The following is a 27,813-nucleotide window of genomic DNA, read 5'->3' as shown; positions in this document are numbered from 1 at the left end:
GACATTTCCATCATAAATTAGTATAACACTGTTTTCTCATATCATTAATTGACATCAGAAATGATGGAGATCTGAAACAATGAATAAATTAATTAATTGAATTAATCAATCAATAAAAATCATAAAGATTTACCTCTAATATATACGAAAAAGTGAGGATATCACGAAGCTCGTATTTGTCTTTTTCGAATCAACGCATATAATTAGGTGTTTTATTTGTATTTAATGTATCGTGCAATGATCCATTTATGTCTGAATGTTAAAAACTTTGTCTTTGTACCCATGGGTTGCAAGCTTTGATTCTATTCATTTGTATTTTTTAACAAATAGAGTATAGAATATAGTTTAAAATGTGGTATTCCATGAGAACTGTTCTATATATTGTTTTTAACGTAGCGAAATGACTTCAGATGACGCATCGTTTGATTTTAGAAATACTTTAAACTGGTTGAAAACTAAATAATTTTATATCCATTTAGATATCTTATGACAGTTTTGTCGTTGGAAAGTTGTATCATAACCCTATACCCCAGTATTCCGTGTATTGATAAACTATAGAAATGGTAAAAAGCACATGAATTTTTGAAATGTCTAAACAACTTTTACATTACTACTTCAATCATACCATCGTCAATTGAGGATTTGGTGTTTGCAAATACAGTTTTACTGACGACACTGATATCAGTTGCTGTCCCCAACCAAACTAAATATTGATATTAAAATATGAAGGATTGAATGCAGTGGTGTTGGTTTGCTTTATCCTTATGTTTAATGTATATCAAATTATGGTATCGCTGCTAATTTATGATATGGAAACATATGATCTAATCCAGAAACAGTCGCAAATTTTGTTCGACTGGTTGAAACGTTGAAGTGAAGTTTAGGAATTTAAATTATTCAAGTTCAGGGACCAAACCTGCGCTTTCAAAACGTTTGAAAGTTCCAACTAAAATTTTCAATTTAATACGATGAATGTAATTAATTTCATAAATACAAAACCAATTGCTTAGTAATTATATATTTGACAATAAGGCAGATGTTAACCGTTCTGTACTTTATATAATTATGAATCCGATGTACTTTAAGACCAGATACCGCTACAGCTGTCACCATATCTAGCTTATTATGACACTTTATAGAATTATGAATCCGACATCGATGTACTTTTAGACCAGATACCTCCTCAGTTGTCACCATATTCAGCTTATTATGACACTTTATAGAAGAATTATCTTTTTCAGTCCTCATCAGGATGATGTGTAATGGGGTTTGACAATTCTAAATAGTCCTTTATTTAATGTTTACAACCTTATTAATGTCTGACAATAAATTTTATTGTTGTTAATGGTTACACCATTACCAAGGGACGTAACTGTGATATAATAAATCATTGATGCTGTATATGGTACTAAATTCACTTATAAATATCTTGACATTCATAACTCACACTTAGCTGTCTAGACTGTTCCCAAAAGTTGACTTAACCACATTTTCCCCCCTGACATATTCAATATTGAACAAAAGTAAAGGTGAAAATGTGAACAATGGTAAAAGTATTTGTCATACTTTACAGTGTGATATGAATGTTATTAAATTTCAAAAAGAGTTACTTTGAGCTTTTTATGTCTGTAAATCCACGCAAATATGATCTGATATAGTATTTAGTTAGTACTGTTTAAATTCTGTTTGCGATTTTGATTCTGGGAATTTTTCATCTGCAATACCAATATTTATCAAATTTAAAAAAAAAATAGGAGATGTTGTGTGATTGCGAATGAGACCTATCTAATCGGATTTATGATGATTTTAACTACTTACTATTCTTCGTTCCAAGCTGTACTATTGTTCATATCTGCATGTGTTTAGCTATTCAAGGAATTAGGTGATGATGATAAATTTATAGATTATACCATGCCCTTTTCTGTATTAGCCCTGGTATCATCCCGAGACTCCCATATAACCGTCATATCCAAAAACCAATGTTTTCGTGACAAATATGTGATAGCAATCGATATGTTTAGGCCTTCCACATGTTTTGGTTCGATCGCCACTGAGGTGTCATATGAAACAGAACATGCGACTGGCGTACTATATTTTTAACAAATTATCTTTGACGGGCTTCCAGAGATAAAATTGAATTTTTATCCGATCAATTACCTTTGATAAAACAGTACACACAAATTCTTGAATATTTACGAAAACAGCACACTAGCGTTATATTAAGTCCTGAAATTATAAAGTACAACGCATTATGACTTGTTTTTCTTTATAGAAAAGCATATTCTAAATAAAAAGACATCGAAAACCCTGCAATTTAGGTTTTTAATACATTTACCAAGAAAGATACAGGGTAATCGTCACATGCTATGCTTGCATCAAACGCAATACATATTCAGACTGGAAAAAAGAAAAAAAACTCTACTATAAAACTTGCACAGCAGACGACTAGTGTTGTCCATCTAAGATCGAAAAAACATTTTTCTCTTGAGTTGAGACACAGACATTTCGAATCGGTCAACACATTTGTCAATGTTATTTTGATTGGGCTGACGATATGGATGGAAGTCTTTGCAGTTTCTTTGGGTAAAACACTAAGCATAAACATGCACAAATGAAACGTACAAAGAAATGACTTTCTCTATTTTTTTCATCGTACAAAAGGTTATATGTAAAATAATTACAAATCTGTAACGCAAATTAGAGATAAACAATCCAAACATTATATCTCAAAAAAATCGTTTAATGACATTCAAAGCAGAAATATAATTATATGGTATTAAATATGTACGTATAACTCATTGGCATTTCAAATTTAAAGCTTCATAGAAACTTGATCCAACATTGCTTAAGATTTTAATTATAGTATACATGTATCATACTGAATCTTATGAAGAATGAAAAGAAGCTAGCATTATCTCTTAACTAACTATCCGCTATAAAGATGATGTCTTCTCACTAAACTAATAATTCAAAGTTTTGTGATTATGTTGAACGCCTCTTTCCCATCGAACTGTAAATAAAGGATACAGCAGATACAGTTAAAGCTGCATCTTATATTGACTGATGCTTATGCACGCCTCCAGGTGCGGGAGTTCCTCACTGCAGTGAATATCATTTGGACGCCTCCGGCTGTTGTCTGCACTTTGGACGGGTTGTTGTCTCTTTGACACATTCCCCAATTCCACTCTCAAATTGAGTTCATCTTGAAATTTACAGCAAGTGTCGGTTGAAACAAAACTTTTTGACAAAAAAAATAATATGTGAATTTTTATTTAGTAACATTTCAGCAGCGCCTAGTTGATACAGTATTACGGGACTTGCGTGTACTTCTTGCTTTTCATGATACAGGTTTGCTGCTCAAAACGGAGCTATTAAACCAAGAGTTCCAAATATAAATCATCCCACTTTCTTTTTTGAATTTTACGGAGCAATCACTTGTTAGTTGTCCAGTACGGAAAGCTGGTATTTGTTTTAAAAATGTTGACGGATATGTTCCGGATATTTAACCACAAGCATGTCTTCCTTTTCCGCGAATATGTCCTACCGAATTAGACTTATCACCGGGTATATACTTGCATGAGTGGGGTTCGTTTTGCTCAGACTGTAGTTTTTATGTTTTGTTTTGTCATGTCATTGTCAGTTTATTTTCGACTTCTGTGTTTGCATTTCCCTTTGGTATCTTTCGGCTCTCTTGATTAATCACTTAGATTTTTATTTATCAGTACAATTATTAAAAGATGTACTCACCATTCTTTATAAAAACTGTAAATAGAAAAACTGCTTGACTTCAGCAGTCACTGTGTTTCTTATCGATGTCGTTTTATAATGTAAAAGCGTAAAAAAGGTTACTGATTGTAAAAAGATATGGCTGATCAAATTGAAAATCATTCGAATTGAGAAATTATATAGTTATTTTAACCCCGCATTATGCAGATGCATCTTTCCAAATCTATGATGTTTAGAAATACCTGTCAGGGGTCGTCTTTTTTTGTCTTATGATTTTTTCAATTTGTAAGTAGAAAACAGATAAGCCTGCTGTTCATTTTATAATGTTCTTTGTTCTTTGTTCTTGTCCCAAAGTATTACTTATTTAATATTTTAATGTGAATATAGTTTAAGACTGGAAGTAGATGATCCATGCAGTAGGATAAATCGCTCATTTAGATTTCCTTTCCCTAAGTGGTAGTTAAAGATCAAACAACTATAATAGTCATTCTGTTCTTTGTGTATATCTAGGTCGTGCTTTCATGATGTAATATAAGTAAGTATCTGTTTTGTGCAGAGTAACTGTTATTTATATGTCATCAACAGTTATGTCTTAATGATGTAATAGATTAAACAAAGATAAACCAAGCAATATAACTTAAGTTATTGATTTCGCGTAAAAAGAAGAGAAGCGTGCAGAATTGTTGCTTATAAGCAACGAGTTATGTAATAGCGAATTAATACTTTATGGACATACAGGGAGTACTTATAGATATGGAAATTTCATATCCGTGCTTCGGAAAAGAAGAAATATTGGATGTGAATAAGACATCAGTGTGATTTACTTTAAATTAACTTCAAAATCAAATAACGTTTCCTACTCGCATACAACAATTTCTTTACTGACATTTACGTAAAAGTTATTATTTTATACAATTTGTTCCTCATTACATTGAACTATTTTCAAGTTTTCATTCTGGGACATACGTAAATGAATCATATGTTTTAAACAATAATATAAACTTTGTCACGATATCTGAAAATATAAAAAAATAAATTCAAAGGGATATTGTCTGATTAGTTGTACGTACTGTGTGATCTTAAAATTGATTAAAATCTTCTTTTTTTATGTTATATACGACTGTCTATAAAAAAAAATGCTTTTTATACATATGCCCACTTTTTCATTTTTTTCCAAAAACATACTTTCTTTCTATTTTAAATTAACTGTCGAGAGTGGAAACATATGCATTGTAATGGGCGAGATTCGGAATTGGAATCGTCTTCACGTTTGACTGATAGACAATATGCAGGCAAACTTTCTATTTCTTATAATATATATATATGATCTGCCTAATAATGCGTTTTTTATATGAGAAGACATCAGGAATGGTTGCCTATTTTTCAATGCGTCATAATTGCTTTTTTTTCAGAGGAAATCAAGACATCACAATGATGTATTGACCAATAAATATCCATAATAATTATGTTTGTTTATAAATTTAGACTAAATACAGGTTGAAGTATCACATCACCTATTGAAAAAGTACAACAAAGTACGCATACTGCACATTCGAACTAACAGATGCCAGAACTTATTTAGTTCAACTAGTACAGTGTTCGAATAAAGACAGCCACTATTTAATTTGAACCAATTTGTCAACCCGACTATCTTTATGATGCAATATTTACATGAATACAGATAAATACGTTTGCAAATGGTCAATTTATCATCATATACCTAAACAAATGACAGTGATCATTTTCTATAAAACAAAAAAAAACACTTAGTCTGAACAAACTAGCTGAACTTTTCTGATGGTGACCTACCAGTTTCAATTACGACATCATTAATTTATTACATTGATTTGTGATTTTCTCTAGACGCATCCTTTTTTAGATCATCCATTACCATGCTTGATTCTATTTGTACGTATTTTCTCTAAGGACTTTGCACAGTGAAGACGGTCATTACCACACGCCACAGCCTATCAAGGATGTCTTTGATCGAGTTTTCGCCCATTAACCCAGACATTCCATTGCAATGTTAACATGATACCAAAAACAAAAGGTTTGTACCCATATGAATTATTTACAAGCATAGATTATCATTTGTGTGCAGGTCTCAAGAGACATGCTATGTTGTTTAATTAATCTTTTGTAAATTATTTACCAGAAGAAACATTCTTCTGGGAGTCTTATTGGTACTGTTCAGACAATCAATCATATGTATCTTACATATGGACAGTATAAATGTCATATTGCTTTGCGTTTTTAACTCTATGCCTTCCTTTAATTCTGTTTTGAAAGGAATACATTGCTATAGTTACTATGCTTTGGACATTGCTATTGTAACACACAATGAGGATAATAAAATTGAGAAAGGAAATGGTGAATATGTCAAAGCGACAACCACCCGACCATAGAGCAAACAACAGCCGAAGGCAACCAATGGGTCTTCAATGTAGCGAGAATTCCCGCACCCGTAGGTGTCCTTCAGCTGGCCCCTAAAATATGCATAATAGTACAGTGATAATGGACGTCATACTAAACTCCGAATTGTACACAAGAAACTAAAATTTAAAATCATACAAGACTAACAAAGGCCAGAGGCTCCTGACTTGGGACAGGCGCAAAATTGCGGCGGGGTTAAACATGTTTATGAGATCTCAACCCTCCCCCTATACCTCTAGCCAATGTAGAAAAGTAAAAGAATAACAATACGCACATTAAAATTCAGTTCAAGAGAAGTCCGAGTCTGATGTCAAAAGATGTAACAAAAGAAAATAAATAAATAAATAAAATGACAATAATACATACATAACAACAGACTACTAGCAGTTAACTGACATGCCAGCTCCAGACCTCTATTAAACTGATTGAAAGATTATGTCTTCATCATATGAATATCAGGTACAATCCCTCCCGTTAGGGGTTTAGTATCATACTATCATAAAATATATGAGAAGAACATAACCCGTGTCATGCCAACAACTGTTTTTTTAGAAATAAATGTGTTTAGTTCCGATGCAAAGACCCTATCAGTGAATCAATGTTAAAGCCAAAATATGCAATCTTTAATGACCTGACAACAGTATCGTAACTATATCCCCTTTTAATAAGTCTATTTAAAGGTTTTGTTAGTTTCTGAGGAGAATACTGACATTTTTGTGCTTTATAAAGAATATTTCCATAAAATTTTGGATGTGAAATACCTGAACGTATAAGATGTCTGCATGTTGAGTTATATTTACGAATTATTTCCTTATACCGGTGATAAAATTTAGTAAATGTTTTGACCAGTTTGTGATATCGAAAACCCTGGTGTAATAATTTTTCAGTAATACATAAATTTCTCTCGCTAAAAGCTAATACATTGTTACATACACGAGCGAATCGTACAAGTTGAGATATATAAACACCATAAGATGGTGACAAGGGAACGTCACCATCTAAAAATGGATAATTAACAATAGGAAATGAAAAATCATCTCTTTTATCATAAATTTTTGTATTAAGCTTCCCGTTTATGATATAGATATCAAGATCGAGGAAAGGGCAGTGGTCATTGTTATCATTAGCTTTATTTAAAGTAAGTTCTACAGGATAAATTTCTTTAGTATACATACTGAAGTCGTCATTATTTAGAGCCAATATATCATCCAAATATCTAAAAGTATTGTTAAATTTTTGTATCAAATGTTGTTTTGATGGGTCTTTGCTAATTTTAGTCATAAATTGTAACTCATAACAATACAAAAACAGCTCCGCAATAAGTGGTGCACAGTTAGTCCCCATTGGAATTCCAATAACTTGACGATATACGGAATCTCCAAAGCGAACAAAAATGTTATCAAGTAAAAATTCAAGTGCATAAATAGTATCAAAGCATGTCCAATTGACATAGTTCTTTTGTTTATTGCTACTAAAAAATGATCTAAAAGAGTTTGAACATATGTACTCGCATTCCGACTTTTTAAATGCCCAGTTAATTAGGGATGTGAATTTTTTCTTAATAAGAATATGAGGCAAAGTGGTATATAGGGTAGAAAAATCAAAACTTTGAACAGATTCAAAATCACCAATATATGCATGCAATTTATCAAGTACTTCCAACGAGTTTTTGACACTTCAAAAGTAATTAATTCCACTATTTTCAAAGGCCTTATTTGAACAATTTATTATCAGGTTTTTTATTGTACCAAGTGTACTAGTAAGTAAAACAGACAATTTAGTAGTTGAACAATGGCTGGAAGATGAAATAAATCTATATTTGTAAGGTTTTTTGTGCAGCTTCGGAAGCCAGTACATAGTTGGGACTTTCATTGTGTTTGGTTCTGCTTGTAAAGAAGTAGCTAAAAGTTTATGTTTGTTACAGATGTCGTTTTCTGAAAATGAAGTCAGTTGGAATGTTGGTGAATTCGTGATTTCCTTTTGCAGAACCTCTATATAAAATTTACGTCAAACAATAATGATATTATTAGCAGCTTTATCAGCCGGGACAAAAACAAATTCCTTGGCTAGTTCTGTTAGTTTATTTTTGATACGCGAAATAGGGTTTTTATAGTTTTTGTTGAGGGTAAAATATTCTTTAAAATGTTGTATTCGAATATCAACTATCTTCATTACTGAATTAAAAAAAGAGTCCAAAGATTTTTTGTCAGCTTTTTCCCGTTTTACCCATTTCAAACAGTAGGCGCGGAGTGAGTCGTTGATGATATTACGACACTCATTCCAGTTAATAGTTGACGGGGGACGATATTTAGGTCCTTTACTGAGGAATGATTTTAACTCTCGGTCGCGAACGATGTTAAGGTCTCCTGTTATAACATGGGAAATTGGTCCATAGGTGTATTCTGAATTACTGCAATTACACGACATAGGTGTATTTTCAGTGATATTTACATCTTTACACAATTGGCTATAATTAAACACATATTTTCGGGTAGATTTCTTGTAAATATAACAAATGAGAGGGAGTTCAGTATTATCAAAATATCCAGGAATTTGGTCTTTAACAGAATGGTCGTTAAAAATACCGGCAATATTTACAAAATCAAAACCTTTATTGACATACTTTATTTTAATAAAATGTTTTTTATGATCTTCAGGGCGATCAATTTTTGGAAACAGTTTAGAATAACAATATGCCATTATAATTTGGACAATTTCATACTTAGGACTGTAATATGAAATTGTGTTGCAATCCTCTAAAATTTTATTTAATTTATTTATAGGTAAAGAACAAAGCTTGGTTAACAGATAATGTCTGCCGTTGTTTTTTGAAATGGAAATTAGGTCCGAAATATTTGTATGGTTGGTCCGAAATTTTCTTTGATTGCGATTTTTTCTGCGTCCATGAGAACGATTTTTACGAACAGTTTTAGAAACTATATCCAAAATGTTAACAGAATCGGTTCTTGATATATTGCCAATTCCCATGATATTATCATTAAGACCGAGAGGGTAGAATGAATGTATGGCAGGAAATTGAATAATTTGTAAGCTAGCAGTTTCATATATGAAATGTTCAGTGATCAATACGGAGTGTGCAGTTCAATAGTTGGTAATTTATCGATAAGTTGTAACAACTTATACCTCTCTGCAACTTATTTCTAGAAGTTTTTTGACTCCAGGAAGATTTAAGCTGCTTTATTATTATTCTTCATTTGACCAAGTAATGCTGCTATGAACGAAGTAGGGTTACTTTGTTTGATACTTTTGTCATCAACTTTTGGTCAAAAACTAAGAGCAATGATACATAGTATACCCCAAAAAACAACACGATGAAGAAATAAATAAAACTAGCTAAAGGATATTACCAGAACAGCCATAACCTTGTACGGTCAACTTTATTTAAAAGGTTTTATATAGATATAAGAAGTTGCGGTATGAGTGCTCTGTCCAAGTAACAATTTGTTAATAATAAGTAAACTTTAAAGGTCAAAGTACGATCTTCAACACGGAGCCTTGGCTCACACCGAACTGCAAGCTTTAAAGCCGCCCACCCATTCAAATGTCAAGTTTAAAATCATTCAAACGGGAAAACCAACGGTGTTATCTATATAAAAAACGGGAAACGAGAAAAACGTATTTTACAAAGTCTTTTTAAATGTTTATTGTTATTTTTGCAGACATTTCTTGTTTCTAGTTCCTTAGAAACCCCTATGTGTTCAGACATTTAACTTCCAGTTAATCAAATACGGTTAAGTAGCTTTTACGACGGGATCTCTACAACACAAAACAATCGAACACTATCAATATGTTCAAATGTGATATCGATAAGTATAGATATCTCTAAACAAATTTAAACCTGCCCGACTATAACATGTAATATGAGGAAGGTGCTACCTTAAATGCCAGCTTTATACCAAGACAATGGCCTATATATATTGATTGGTTGTTGGTTGCTTGACGTCCAGTGGCAAATATGTTATGCATGTTCAGGACGAATGTCCTAGGCTACATTAACATATAGTTTTTGTCTAAAATAAAATAAAAAGTTCAAATGGAAAATGTTTAGGGAATGATAAATGTTTCAATGTTTCATTGAACTTCAAAAGGCAGGAGGGGTATGGTATTTTTTTTAGGTAGCTTACTTTTATAGTTTTTATTATATGACAGCAAAATAAAATTGAGAACGGAAATGGGAAATACAAGGATGTCAAAAATTTGCTTTCGAGTAACGCTTAATCATGTCATAGTTGTTTTCAACAGACATCTATAATACTAAAATGACGAGGTCCAATTTGTCAGCCGTCATCACGTAAAAACGACGAATCAAAGAATTCAACTTTATATATAACTAATATAGTACAATGGTGTTGATTAAAAATTACACCACTCCAGGCCCATTTGTTTTTCACGTAATTAATATTGCCAATAATTAAGAAGTTCCGGATCGAGTCCGACACCGATACCAATAGTATATTCACCTGTTACCTATTACCTTATCTGTACGTTCCGCATCTGACAGGCGCACCACCAAACGCTGTATTTAGAATTTTGCTGTATACTGTAGAGTAACAAATACTCCATTCCAGGCCCTTTTGTTTTCCAAATTATTACCAATAATTGATAGGTTTCGGGTCGATGGTTTCAAACAGAAAGATTTTGAAAGCAGAGAAAACTGTGCATCTTATAATCGGCATGACTTTATCAGATGACAATACCAATACTAAAATAAGGCATACGCATAGTTATATTCTTTAATTCAGTCACGGACCCGCGATATAAAACTGTGCATCTTATAATCGACATGACTTTAGAATGAAATTCAAATCAGTGTGGCTGTGGCCATTGATTGACACATTAAATTCATCCATTGACTGGGACAATTACCAAAGGTTTCTTGACGCCTTTAATTATAAAATAACTGGATTACGTCCCTTGGTATGTTAAGGCTGTCCAAGAGCGAGCTCCGTAAAAGTTGAAAATTATATTTAAAAGTTAACAATAATGTCGCAAACAATTGAACAGTTGTGTAAAGAACTCAATCAAGAGCAGATTCAGCAGTTAATTCAAAGTTTAGTTTGTATGAAATCGACAGAAATTGAAGGTCAAGTTGAAACTCACGATGTAAACAATGTGAACAAAGCAAATATGGCGTCTTATTCTAATGCGCTCACGGGAAAAAATAGTCAAACAGATGATAACAATGATAAAAACTACAGTTACAATGAATAGTCAAGACCAAACAAATTCACCAAATAATTCTCAATCTAGCGATCGAGTGAAACCCTTCTTTCTTCTTGATGAAGATGTCCACGGCAAAGCCAAACCTGCCCGATCTTTATGGCTCACGAACGTCGAAATTTATAAGGCCATTTCTCTCAAAGTCCATGCTGGGTGTATAAAAGGTATCCAAAGAATCAGAAGCATGTGGAGAATATATATGGATAATGAGGAAGACAGACTGTCATTGTTGATTCAAGGTTTAAATCTGCGTGGCAGGCAGATTTCCTTGCATCCGCAAAATCCCCGTAATCCCTCTAATCTCCAACCAGATACCATACGAATAAAAGTTAAAAATGTTCCCTTGTCAGCGGACGACGAGCAAATACACAGAGCTCTTACACTAGCAGGATGCAACATCCAGGATCTCTCTAGAGAAAGACTGAGAGTAGATGGTAAAGTCACAAACTGTCAAACTGGGGACAGATTAGTAATCAGTAAATTATTAGATAACCCCATACCAAGAGACCTAACAATTGGTAAATATTATGCTAAAATATTTCATCCTGGGCAACCAGAATTTAGCCATTTCAATAACAACCCAAATTCAACAAGTTTAGATGAGAAAATATGCCATAAATGTCTGATAAAAGGGCATATTATGCAACATTGCCCTAATGACTGGGTGTGCAAGTCTTGTAATGAAAGTGGTCATAGAATGATGGAATGTACAAAAGGCTTCTCTGAGAATGAGAATGTAGTACAAGAAAATGAAGTAAATGATGAACACACACATAGCAAAGTACCATCAACACAGGTACCTATACCTAGTGATGTTAGTGATAAAGCTGTCAAAACAAAAAACACCAGTAAATCAGACAAAGATGGACAAACTATGAAAAGCACAACAAAAACTGTAAAAATTGCTGATAGTGATGTTCAACATGTTCAAGAAAAAACAGCTAAATCTCAACAATCCATTGACAAATTTGTCAAAACACCTTCAGGGCAGACTAGGCCAGATCCAGAAGCAAGAACACCACCAACACCACCAGAAAGACTTCATGACAAAAACAATCACAACAGAATGCAAAAGAAACAAAACACAGGGAAAACCTAATACGAATATTTTCTGATGTATAATAAATGACAACAATCATGTCAATGTATATAATTTTATCTTATCCAAAATATAAAAAAAAAAAAATATGAAAAACAATAAGCTCAAACTGAATGAGTTAACATATGTACAACATTTTTCAAAATCGACGTACGTGTATTCACGATTCTTGAAACAATGTATTTTTTTGCTGTATGTTATATTATGTGCTAGTTGTGGAAATGAAGTAATACAAAGTGTAGTAACAAATAGTTGTTTGATGATATTAATATATGAAGATAGAAAAAGTGTGAACTCAATGTATAAACAGCTGGTTTATGTTTACATGTTATGTAGGTTTTTCCCTGTACTATTTATAGAAACGAAAAGTCTAATTCAAACATTTAAAGTTCACAATAATATAGCCAAACCGGTATTTATTCCAAACAGTGAACTCGTTAAGACAGACATACTATATATAGTTTTTAAAAATACTTTTCTGTGTTCAATATTGATATAGGCGAGTGTAATATTTGAAAAAGACGCCTAGTTAAGGACTTTAATGCACCCACCTAACACACGGCTAATTTCTTTTTTAAATGAAAGAATAATGGTTTAACTTTGATTTTTGCCCGGTCGTCACAAAATCGTACGGTGCAGTTTTTGTAAAATTGACGTTTATTTCAGAAATTAGTTGAAAATTATAAAATTACGACATATTTTTCAAGCAAAAGAAATTAGTAGTATCTCTTTTTTTAGACAGAATAATTAAGTGAATTAGATTCTTAAAATAATGAAAAACAATATTTACAACTGTAAGTCCGCATGCTTTTGCATTCCTTCTAAATATTTGACATTTTGTACGAAAATTTTCATAATCCTGACCTTTTCGGATCTACAATTTTTTTTTATTAAATGCTTTTGCACTCTATCCGTTTTAGAACACACCAAATTACTCGTCAATTATCGTTTTTTCATTCAAGATCAAGACTTTATCTCAACATTTCTTAAAATCACGAATTTCTGTAATTTTATGATGTTGGGTAAAATCACTATAGTTTCCGGAATCCCTTATCTATTTCGTTATCGTTTTTTTACTGAATATATTAGTCGATTTCCGTGTACTTAATAGTGCTATTAGAGTACGATAAATCATATTTAAACGGTTCTTTTTCTATCTTTAACTTCAGCGTAGCTTAAAAAGATATCAAATCGTCCGAAATTAAGATCAAATCAAAGTAAAACATAGTTTTTGAGTTCTGTAGAATTCACCCCTTTCTAAATAAGGAATCGTATCGGAAAGTTGTAGAAAATCTTCCGAGTCGTGTCAAATTTTCACAGTCCAGTTCACAATCAAACCCTTCCTATGCTAAACAGCAAAAACTATCCATTGATTGACACAGATGCATAGTCTGTCATGTATTTACTACATAGAAACTATGTAGTTAAACACTTAAATGAAGAGACAGTTGTATTGCCGCAGTGGGAAAACGAAAAGATGAAGTTTACAGAACACTGATCGATGAATATGAAAAAAATGAAAACATTCCAAGAGTTGCTATAAATATTTCAAAAGTAAGTTTTGTCTGTACAAAGACTTTGTACTACATGTACCAATTCTACCGACCAGTCTCTTCTCATATATCAACGAGGGCAGTAGATCTACAACTCATTCTGATTTTTCTGTTTGTATATTTTGAAAATGTACAAAGCCTATAAGCAAGTTACACAACTTCATAAGGTATCCTCTGAGGAGCAAACTCAAGCTGTATTGAGTGTTACTACATATATCTCCTACAATGATCTGATTTACAAAATAACTCTTTACAATTTTACTATTAAATCTTTATACCACCGAGCTTGCATCTCTAAATATTTGCTACAAAATTTGAAATCAGAAAGTAAAGAGCTATTTAATTCTGAGCATAAAACATCTTTTACTAACATTTCGACGATTAAAGATGACGTGCCTGTACACAAGGAAGTATTCTGGTTAACAACTATACTGATTACTTGATCAGTTAACCGGGCTTAATTTCTGCTCGAGGATCGCCGCCGAGAAAACTACACAAAATATTATCAGCTTCAACAAAAACTAAAACTAAATGGTTAATTTATAGTTATATGTATACAGCCTCAACAAGACCAAGGTAAATTCAATATTGTATACAGTATCTCTATAATGTTGTCTTATGCCGTAATGACGGAAAATTACCCGTTTAAAATTACTGTGATATATAGTCTGTCAATTTTAAAGATCTGAGCAGTGACTGCGAAACTGGTTGCAAGCACTTTATGCAGCTACTAGTATTTTACAGAAGCAGATATAGGGTAAAGTTGTAATTCAATCAGAGGAATATCCATTATCTAACAACATTTCACTGGACTATTCAATTGAAATTATGCCACCTGCTTTAAAAATATTGCTGTATTGTCTTTTGAATGATGGCGCATCTGCGGCAGTCAATAAAGCGTACAATATTCCTATTGACAAAGTTCTTAGATGTATGGCTTTAGTAGAATGTATATTATCTATAAATATTTTTTTAAATCTTTTTCATTTATGTTTATCATTACAAATGCACCGTATTTATGGACACACCTTTGATAACTATTAACAAGTTTGACTGATCAGGAGATTAGAAAAATTGAAAATGGGGCATACATTCTACATAGCATTATTTTTCTTCTAGGGGTCAAATTTTATCCATGACAATGTCGACCTAACAACAGAAACAATAAGTTCTCCGCATGACTTTGGTTGGCTAAAAGGCAACATCGGTCCGGTATGATGTCATCCAACTTTCTACAAGATTTGATCTGTTCACGCATTGGTATAGGTATAGGGGGAGGGTTGAGATTCCCCAAAACATGATTAACCCCGCCGCAATTTTGCGCCTGTCCCAAGTCAGGAGGCTCTGGTCTTAGTTTTGTATGATTTTTTATTTTAACTTCTTGAGTATATTTCGAAGCTTAGTATGACGTTCATTATCATTTCAAACTAGTACATTTTTGTTTAGGGGCCAGCTGAAGAACGCCTCCGGGTTTTGGAGTTTCTTGTTGCATTGATGACCCATTTGGTGGTCTTCGATGGTTGCCTGCTTTTTGAACGGGTTGGTGTCTCTTTGACAAATCCCTCACGTCCATTCCCAATTTTTAATTCAATCTGTACATAGTAGATCTTGTGTCCGCTTTGAGCAAAACCTCTGCTGTACTGATATATACCCATGCCAAGGAAGTTGTCTTTGTATGGATATGTTGACCGATAAGAATGATGAGATTACAAGTTAAAATGAAGCTATAATATTCCGATATCGCAAATTCTGACACCTAAATGGTCGAACATCCCATTGGTCCGACGCTTCGATCATTTAGGTTATACGCTAACGGGATTTTAACATAAGAAAGCCAAATAAAAGGTTCAATATTAGGATGTCCTCCCTTTTGAAGCGGTGAAACAAGATACAAAAAAGTAATACTTAGTGCCAAAGTCGCCGAACGTCATCACTAGCGTAATTTAAAAAAAGTACAAACTATTTTGTCAAGTGTTGTTTGATTAATTAGATATCTCAAGATACACAGCGGCCGACTAAAGTAAAATCAAACACAGTTTGACGTACAATGAGTGATCATATTTTCCTTGTGATGTTTTATATTAAAATTGTCAATTTGTTGATATAAATATACTAGTAGCACTTTACTCATTTTAGTAATGTTAGTTAGTACTCTTATCATATCTGATTTAGTGATGTAAATGAAATTGCGGTATGATCCAGACTCAACATATTGCACTACAATAATAAAAATAAAAAAAATCTGCCCTATGGTTGTCTCGTCTTGAGGCAGTTGGCAGGCTTTTAAACTAACAGGAGACCATACGCTGCCTCAATTTTATTGTACAGCTCATCATGGGACTTTTCTAAACAATTAAAAATACGTCATATGTTATATTTTCCCCTTGCTTCAAATATTTTATTTCGGAATATTTATATCAAACTTAAAGATATATGTTTGTAAATACTTGTAATCAAATGATAAAGAAGTATTATAAGATTTAGATAAAGCAAGCGCGACTATAGATACATTTGTGTGACTTAATGATTGATTTTCAAAGACTCCGAGAGAAAACGTTACATAACATGCGTTACCGTTAAAATCAACCAAAATTAATTAATACTATGATAGAAATATATTTTCCCCAACATTAATACAGCATTTCTATAAAATTGTTTCGTTTTTGCATTTGTTTTGACTCGATTTTTCCACTGGAAGTATCCGAGAATTGAAATTGCACCCCTGACCTTTGACCTCGATTTAAAAAAACATGCACCATAATTTCTTTTGACGACCGGGATATTTAGAAAGTACACATTCTTAGCTTTCCAGTGATATATAATTTATCCGTGTGTTAGGTAGGTGCATTAAAAATGTAAATTTGGCTCTCATATCACTCGCCTAATAATAAAAGGTATAAATAATTCCTTACCTGTTGTGCAAAAACATCCATTCAACAAAAGTAATTTCCATGATTTCCGTGCAAATGTTTACACACATATTTATATCAGTTTCACAGATTCAGTGTGTATAAATGAAATTTGTATATCCAATCAAACAATTTATATTACAAGAGAACATTATGAATATCTTTGTTGGAGAAATATAGAATTTACACCAAAAGCGTTCAGAATAATAATCCATGGATATCAAATGAAAACAGCATGTATCATGTGTATGTACAGTTAAGAAAAAATAAGTATGCAATCCCGCAATGTGATGTTTATAATTATCGTTATTTATTTACAATATGTGTGTTTACCAAATTATATAATATGTGTATGGAGAAAATACAAGATTTATTCAATGTTGTGGATAGAACTGTAAACTTTTTAATATGTTATTTGATAACACAGTTAAATTGTGCAGCCTTAATGTAAATGGCATGCACGCAAGAGAGAAACGTAACAGGGTTTTGACATGGTTAAAATCTCAAAAAATATCAATAGCTTTAATACAAGAAACTCATATAGACTTAGATATTGAAAATGAAATAAAAAATCAAACTAACTTTGATGTTTTTTGCAGTAATGGTACATCAGCAAGCAGGGGGGTCTCGATATTTATAAACAATTTATTGAAGTATGAGATTATAAATCAATTTACAGATAAAGATGGAAGGATTGTTTTATTAAATATCCAAATAAATGACACAATTTTTTCAATAGTTTGTTTATATGGACCAAACAACACAACTGCAAGAAAGTCATTTTTTAAAAAGGTAGATCTCTTTGTGAAAGAAAATGGTATTGGAATCCCAATAATTGGGGGAGACTTTAATGAAACATTAAAAAATATTGATAGAATAAGTGCAAGTAACAATCATAAAAACAATAAACCAGTATCAAGCTTGAAATCGTTGTTAAAAGATAACAATCTTATTGATATTTGGCGAGTTATGAATGAAAATATACAACAGTTTACTTGGAGGAGAAAAGATAAATCTCAGGCGAGTAGAATAGATCTAATACTGATTGATAGCAATTTAAGACCTCAGATAGATACATGTAAAATTAAACCGGCAACAATTCAGTATACTGATCATCTGAGCGTTTGTTTAACATTTAAAACGGGGGCGTCAGAAAAAGGACGTGGGTTCTGGAAACTAAATAACTCTGTCTTAGAAAATAAAGATTATCAAAGCTTAATTAACAATTTGATAACTAACTGTTTAAATCAATACCAAAATAGAGATACAGACTGTCGTATTTTTTGGGATATATTAAAACTTGAAATTAAAGAAGCTACTGTAAAATATTGTAAATCAAAAGCTAAAGCCAAGAGAGAAGTCACACACACGTTAGAAAAAGAATTACAGGAAAAGATGGTTGAGAGAGACCAATTAGATTTATTAAACTCTAATTTGGATGATCGTATTAAAAATTTGGAATCAGAACTGAATAAGATTTATGATGAGAAAGCCATTGGTGCACAAATCAGAGCCAGAGAAAAATGGATTGAATTAGGAGAAAAAAATAATGCATATTTTTTGGGACTTGAAAAGCAAAGGCAAATTAAAAAATCGATAAATAAGTTATTAGATGAAAAAAACAATGTCTTAAAAGATCAAAGTAAGATTTTACTTGAGATTAAAAACTACTATGAAAAATTATTTTCATCACAAAATCCTAATGATACATTATCCCAAGAATACATTAAAAATACAAAATTAGAATATAAATTAAATGATGAAGAAAAACTATTGTGTGATGGTTCAGTAACGCTTGAGGAATGTTCTGAAGCGATAAACAATATGAAATTAAACAAGTCTCCTGGACTTGACGGTCTAACCGTAGAATTTTACAAAACGTTTTGGGAGAAGCTTAAATATCTACTTGTTAAAGTTTATAATAAGGGTCATGAAGATAGTTTATTGACTTACTCTCAGCGTTCTAGTGTTTTGTCGTTAATATTCAAAAAGGGGGACCCATTAAAATTAGAAAATTATAGACCAATTTCATTATTAAACGTCGATCTTAAAATATTGTCCCATGTTCTAGCTCAACGACTTAAAAAAGTTTTACCAAAACTCATAAACACTGATCAGTCTGGATACATAAAAAATAGATTTATTGGGTTTAATTTAAGGCAAATACAGGACATTATAGATTATGCAGATATATATAATATAGAAGGGGCTATTGTTTTTGTCGATTTTAAAAAAGCATTTCACACGCTTGAATGGAAATTTATGTTAGACACTTTAGATCACTTTGGATTCAATGAATCATTCAAAAATTGGGTTAAAACTTTGTATACTGATATTCAAACATGTATAATTAATAATGGGTGGATTTCAGAAATGTTTAAGAATTCAAGAGGGATTAGACAGGGGTGTCCTTTATCTGCTTTACTTTTTGTCATATCCGTTGAAATATTGGCACTAAGACTTCGAAATAACGAAGATATAAAAGGATTCAGATAAAATTTGATAGAAAAACACATTGTATTAAAATAAGCCAATTAGCTGATGACACAACTTTATTTTTTAATGATAAAAATGATATCGAACTAGCATTGAATGAAATTGAAATCTTCGGATCTTATTCCGGATTAATTATAAATAAAAATAAAACAGAAGGGATATGGATAGGAAAACTCAAAAATAGTAAAGACAAAATAGCAAATATTAACTGGACAGATAAACCTGTAAAAGCTTTAGGGATTTATTTTGGACATAATAATGAAGAATGTGAGAAATTAAATTTTGAAACTAAAATAGATAAAATGGATAAACTATTTATTCTTTGGAAAAAGAGAAATCTGACTATTTTAGGTAAAATCTTAATAATTAAATCCTTAATTATTCCACTCTTTACCTTTTTAGCTAGCTCATGCGTATGTCCAGAAAAATATAAAAAAGAAATAGAAAGAAAATGTTTCAAATTTATCTGGAATGACAAACCAGATAAAGTTAAACGAAATACGATGATAGGTAGTTATGAAATCGGGGGTTTAAATATGATTGACATTGAAAGTCACTTTGAATCACTAAAAGCATCATGGATAGGTAGAATCTTACATACAGATATGGCCAGATGGCAACTTATACCTTTAAATTATTTACAATGCTCAGGAAAAAATTGCCTAGCAGTTTATTTGAATATGGATTATAATAAAGTTGATCAATATCTACCTAATATTCCAATATTTTATAAAAATGTGTTAAAAAGCTGGATGAAATTAGGAGGAGGACAGACAGATATACCAAAAACCTTTTACGAAATCAGAAAACAAATTATTTGGGGGAATAAATACATTAAATTTAATAACAAATGTCTTTTTTTTCAAAAATTGGATAAAAGGTAATTTAATTTATATAAATGATATTTAAAATGAAGATGGCGAAATTTCACAAGATGTAATTTTGCAAAAAATTGAAAATAAATCCAACTGGATAGCTGAGTTAACATCCCTAAAAAAAGCAATTCCAAAAGATTGGCTACAATGTCTTAGATCAGAGAATTCAACAAGAAGTATAGTCAATGTAAAAAGACAATGTTTGTCAATAAATGGTAAATATATTGACATTTCTTTTTTGACAAATAAGTTATTATATAACAGATTAGTAAAGAAAAAAATTGTGAAACCTATTGGTATAAATGTATGATTAAATGTATTACCATTACAGACAGAATTTCATTTGAAACCATTGTACAACTTAATTTTTTACTATTTAGAAGAAAATAAATTAAAGATGTATCGATGGAAACTTTTACAAAGCATTTTACCAACCAAAAAGTTATTATTTAGATGGAAGGTAACAAACAATGATTTATGTAATAAATGCTTTACTGAAGAAGATTATCAACATTACTTTATGTCATGTTCTTTTTTGCACGATTTTTGGAGAAAAATTCATAATTTATTGCAAAAAGTAAATATAGAAAAAGATGTCACATTGAAAGATATTGTTTTTGGCTATAAAATATCTGATAAATATTACTTTGGCTTTAACTTTCTTATAACTATTATTAGGTTTTCAATTTATAAATCCTACTATGGATCTGATCAGAAAATGAAAAGACTTGATGTTTTTTGTCTATTCATTAGAGAATTTACAAAACGAATGTATTATTCAAAGAAGTTAAAAGAAGATAATTTTTTAGTTAATGTTAAGAAACATTTATTAGATTGATGTTTTATTTATTAATATATAATATAATTGAAATTTATATGTATTCTTCACAAGGTGCTTGGACTTGTTGAAGACAATGTAACAAGCAACTGATGGAAATAAAGGAATTTAAAAAAAAAATAAATTATAAAATAATTCGAAAAAATAATCAGGAATAACCTTTATGTTTTGATTTATATAATTGATATAAATCAAAACATCGTGTTTTTTCTGATTAATTTTTCGAATTTCTTTATTAGGGTGTTGAGAACCTTCGGTGACCCCATAGTTTAAGTGTCTTTAAAAAGTACATAGTGAGCAGTGGTCGTTACATACAAATGTTCACTAAATTTTCCCAGTCAATGGATGAATTTAATGTGTCAATCAATGGCCACAGCCACACTGTTTTGAATTTCATTCTATCAGATGACAATACCAATACTAAAATAAGGCATACGCATAGTTCTATACTTTAATTCAGTCACGGACCCGCGATATCACGGGTGTGTTCTAGTATATATTAATAAATACAATTATGCATTTGTATGTCTCTGTTTTCAAGAAGACACATTTGGTTTCCAGAGAAGAACTTTAGTAAAATTAAGTGAATGGATCACTATGAAATTGTGCTAGAAGGTTCAATACTCATAGGAAGATTAGAATTGATTTTGGGGTTATGGTACAACAGTTTTGGGGGTATTTCTTTTTACCAAAACTTTGGGTTTTCTTCAAAAATTTACCATATTTACATTGATTATTACTCATCTAGTATAAATATAGATGCAACAAATACTGATTTGGTAGGAGATCCAAACAAAATAATGTGTTTTAATTAATTTATCAGTAATTTGTGCATTTATCCTACAATGTGTACTCCTTGATAATGTTGACGTCAGTATAATGATATATTTGGTAAGTATATTCACAATTGACATGCACCAGTGTGCGTCAAGAGGATTTTTTCCACTTTAATTCCAAAAATTGCACTTGATTTTTTTTCTCACAGTTATTTGGTAAATAAAACACTTGTCATTGTTTGAAACTTTCAGTAATCAAAATTTAGTTTTAAGCCTTTTTGAATGTTTCACTGATTGTGTGAAAATTTTAACAGAAAATTTACAAAACACTTGATATTAAAATTGCACTATCTGCAGAATTATTGATAACTTTCCTTACTATTCACAAGGACATGTATTGTCCATGCTATTCTGATCTGAGATTTTATTCATACATATACTGGCATGGCTGGTGCTGTTCCAAGTGTTTTTTTTTCTGCTTCTTGAGATCTATTTGTTTAACCTGTTCAGTCATTATGAAGTGTTACAATTATTATTTAGACGCAACACATAAATAGTGACCAAAAAGGTACTGGTTTCACATGAGAGAAGCTAGAAAGAAAAAAATCTACACATTTTCAATATTTTTTGTAGGACTATCATTTTGTCAAATTTGTAGTTAGAGACTGCTGCTGAATAGAAATGTTTGGGTTCAACTGATACATGTACCTGTTTTCAAATTACTAAGTCAATATTGAAGTTTGAAGGGTCCAAAATTAAATTATGCTTGATTTCAAATGACATAAAAAATTTGGTGTTTTTTATATGCTAAACATACATCCGTGTCAGGCTGTGCATGGCAAAGCATTTTATTGCCTTAAGGTTTGTGCTTTTTTTGGTTTTGGTCCTAAAAATAAATTTGTAGATGTGAAGTTGCTGACATAAGAGTTCCCAAATTGCACCTATATTCATATGTCAGTTTTTTCACCAACTTTTTTTTTATGAACCATTCTGTGCTTATTTTGTAGACTATCCTTGTTTACAATATAGTTACAGTAATACACCAATTTAGTCCATGTATTATAGAGTTATAGAGAAATGGGTTTGAACTGACCACTAAACAATCCATGATTCTGTTATGAGGTCAGTACCAAAATTCCATACATCATTACATATTTAGTTTCAAATCCTCAAAACTGGAATATAAACAGATGTTTTGTCTTATTTCTTCAAATATTTGAATAATTTGACATTATTCCATGCTTCAAATATTATTTTTTCAAGAAAAGGATGCTGGTAACAAAGTTAATTTTTGTTTTACATTGTCATATCAGGGACTTTTATAGCTAATTGTTGAAGGCCGTACTATGACCTATAGTTTCTAATTTCTGTGTTATTTTGGTCTCTTGTTGACAGTTGTCTCATTGGCAATCATAACACATCTTCTTTTTTATAATTAATTTGCTCTTTTTAAAAATATGATAATTATATAACTTCACATAGTGAAAGAAATTTTGAAAGATTTCTGCAGCTTTTTTTGTTGAATACATGTAGGTGCAATTTTGGTACTGTGATGTTATATAACCAAAGTGTGTATTGCTAAATAGGTTGAAATGTGAACCTGATAGTGATATAGTGATAAAGTACTTGGTAGATTGAAAATATTATGATCAGGTTTAAACTGACGCATAAAATATACAGGCCACTGCAGCAGATTGAATTTTAAAGGATGTAGCCCACATACTTCCAAGTAACATACCCTGTATATACCTATCAAAGTCAGGGTATTTTCATGGGTTATCATAATAACTCTATCTTCCCAAAAAATCTAATTTTGGACAATATGGGAGCATACAATATATACAGTACCAGAGACATATATACACATATGTGTATATATGTCTCTGACAGTACTAAATGTACTACTCAGACTCAAGCCTCATTTTTTTTATTAAACTTAGAGAGAGAAAACAAAACAGTGTCCATCTCCTGGGACTTATAAGGTAGATATCTGATATGTGACATACTCAATGAAAAGATTTGTTGAGAGTTTAGTTTGCCAAAGGAAGTACAGAGTTGATCAGAATTAGAAGATTGAATTATTTGAATATTTCTTTTTTGTTTTAAACTTTTGTTAAGTTTTGAATTAGTCTGTGTGCTACCATAGGCGGATCCAGTCCCCCTTCTTTCGTGGGAAAAACTGTTGATTATATAGGGCATGACTGGAGCCCCCCCCCTTTTTCATGTCAGTCAGTGAGTCAGCGGGGCCCCCTTGAAAAGTTCTGTATTCGCCACTGGCTACATGAATAACCGTGATCACATTCAACAGTATAACCAACGTCATTATCCCTGTTCCTTGATGTGGGGAATTATGCGGCAGATGAACATAAGCAGCTGATAAGTAGTCATGGTCAACCAGTGCACCGGAGTTTACCCCGCATGCCGCATGGCCATTTAAAAAAAAATCCAAATGTATTGCTTGCGGAGGTTTTTTCTGTGTTCCCATGGCTGGACGGAACTTTTACGCTAAATGTGTTATCGAAATATGATTTTGTGACCTTTAAATGAAGTACCTGAGATTATTTAGGTAATTTGACCTCACTGATATTATGGAAAGTCAAAGCAGACGAAACATGGCGTCAGATGTTGTTGTCCTAACTCCGGTAACTTCCGTGGTCATGGTGGTACAATAAAATTTAAATCAACTACACAAGTTACGAAAATTTCTGAATTCTTGTTTTTGTAAACAAATAAAAATTCATGTCGTATTTAACATCGAAATTATTCCGATCTGTCCCGTTTTTTCAAGTTCGCGTTGAAACGTTAAATTCGGCCGCCATTAAAAAAAAATAATCGTACGAGATTTAACGAGAGTGACGAAACTTTTCAGATGGGTCGTGTAGAGAGAGATATCGTTCTTTATTCCAAAACGATGCTTCTACCATTAGTGCCAGCTAAAGCTGGCATAATATGTATCCCCATTATATATATGAGATGATCAGATATCTAGCATCTTCATAGATTGCAACATATAACAGAAAAAAAAAGAAATACCAACCACTGCATAGCTTCATAAGGACAGGTTAATTGATATGTAGATGTATAATTGATGCAGTATTATTTGCATGTACATGTCAACGTGCAAACACATTCATGCCGTGGTATTAAATTCCTCCTTAATATGTAATGATTAATTTAAAATAACTATTCTCATTCATTCTGTAAATAATTAGATTAGGTTACCACTACTTTCCACAGACAACACTATAAAGTGTTTTTACATGTAAACCAATTCACAGAAAAATCTATATGGTATTATCACACGTTAACCAATTCACAGACAACACTATAGGGTGTTATTATACGTAAACCAATTCACAGACAACACTATAGGGTGTTATCACACGTTAACCAATTCACAGACAACACTATAGGGTGTTATTACACGTAAACCAGTTCACAGACAATACTATAGGGTGTTATCACACGTTAACCAATTCACAGACAACACTATAGGGTGTTATTACACGTAAGCCAATTCACAGACAACACTATAGGATGTTATTACACGTAAACCAATTCACAGGCAACACTATAGGGTGTTATTACATGTAAACCAATTCACAGACGACACTACAGGGTGTTATCACACGTTAACCAATTCACAGAAAAAACTACATGGTGTTATTACACGTTAACCAATTCACAGACAACACTATAAGGTGTTATAAAACGTAGACCAATTCACAGACAACACTATAGGGTGTTATTACATGTAAACCAATTCAATTTAACACGGGTTTACTTTGCTATAATAGCTTTATAATTCAGAGTAATTCTATTTATTAATACGTCAACAGTACAAATCACAAAACTGTAATTCTTACAGAAATATTTCCTTATCAATGTCTACACTATAGATTTGTCTATATAAGATGTAGCTTTCAATTACAAATTCATCATTCACAACCAGAAACTTGTCAATCAAACTGATAGATCAAAATATATAATATAAATAAATAGCAGGAAATTGAGGTTTGTGTCTTCAATTACTTTTATCAAGGCTATTCCATAGCAGATATACAATAGGACATTTGTTTGCGAAACGTTCGTAGTAGTTTAAATATAAGCAAGCAAATATTAAAGTAAGAGAGAGATAATTTTGTTTGATAATAGAAGCTTTTACCAAAAAAGACAACATAAAGTAAGATAATTGATCGGACACCTATCGATTAAAGCCTGAGAAAAGAAGCTTATGTATACTTTCTGTTACGCTTTTTCAAACAGGGGAAATACCTTACAAATATAACGAGAGAAAGAGAGAGAGAGAGAAACATCAGTATAAACAACAGAAAAATAGACGGACAAAAACAAATTTAACTACTTGCACATACATGTAAGAACAGACAACATGGACGCATATCCAGTATATTACTTTATCACACATATTAACAAGTTCCAAACAATTTGAGAAGAATTCCAGTTTCTGTATTATAATAAGTGAAATAACATTTTTTTTAATTTAAACATTTATAGGAGAACGAAGTCCACAAGAACAGAAAGAAATTCAACAGAATGAAAACTCATTGAAAAAATCAATACTCCTTAATCTTTACTCGTATACAACATTTGCTATTACGCATTACTCTTTAACAGAGGCTGTCAAGTTATCAAACATTCGATTTCTTGCCAATTTGTAAATCTGACTAGCTTAAAGTAAGATCATAAATATACGGCCCTCGTCCTCTCTAAAGGGCTACACCTGCCTCAAATTAATATTCAATGTAAAACTTTCAAATGATGCACAATAAGCGAATAGTTACGACATTGATGTCTTACTAATAGCATCAATCATTGTTATAAATTTAAATTACTATCCTATTATTCCTAATTGACAATAGCAGAACGTTAACACTCAGACGAGCCAGTTTTTTGGGATGTAAAACTTGAAAAACAACCAAAGACAAAGGCATGTAGTTTTTAAATACAAAATAAATTTGTTTTCGATTTAATTTGAAGCATTAGTTCTTTGAAACTGATTCGACAATGTCATTATTTTGTTTATTGAATTAAATTTGTAAACATTATGTGAGGAACGTTCATGAGTATTGAGTAGAGATGCGTATGTGTGGTGAAATGCTTAAAACGATTTTATATTGATAAATATGCAAAGGTCAACATGTATATCTTAAAGTTGAGTTGTTGGGTTGCGACTCATTGGCATTGCTCCGTGTGCACAGCTCGTGTTTCTGGAATGACACTTATTTGGTAGTAATGCGTTGCAATGTAGACAATGAAAAACAATGCAACTCTTCACAACATAAAGCAAAACAAAAAAAAATCCCCACAAAAAACCAAACAAATCAATTATAAACCAAAGAACTCCCCCAAAATACTGTACTATAACAATGTTTTTTAAGAAGGTACGAAACGACACATATGGTGTAGTGCATACAGATATTCCTGACAAATTGTCAGTATTAATGCTCTACCTATATATCATTTTAGTGCAGTATATATTCAAAATGTTCAGTGTATACTGATTGACAGAAACAGTTAGTAAATATCTATTTGCTAAAATGATAACAGAATCAATTAGCAACTATGAAATCATGTTATATCTCTGTAAACTGTAACGAACATCATTATTTCTTCACACTTTGCAAACTGACAGGCTAACGAGTTCTTAAATACACCAATTTATCTTTCTTTCATATTTGTCTGTTAGCTCTCTAATATCAGAATGTTGCAATTGTCAGAGACTTCTTAAACTATTTCGAGTTTGCATTTATTATCTGATGGCGTCAAAGTATATCGTCTTTATGAGTTTACCATCATGATTGTTTCTGTAACTGCGCAAACTTCTACACTGTTCTTACTAGAGATAT

The sequence above is a fragment of the Mytilus edulis genome, chromosome 4, assembly GCF_963676685.1.
Source record: "Mytilus edulis chromosome 4, xbMytEdul2.2, whole genome shotgun sequence".
Taxonomy (NCBI): domain Eukaryota; kingdom Metazoa; phylum Mollusca; class Bivalvia; order Mytilida; family Mytilidae; genus Mytilus; species Mytilus edulis.
Note: the sequence above shows the minus strand (reverse complement) of the source record.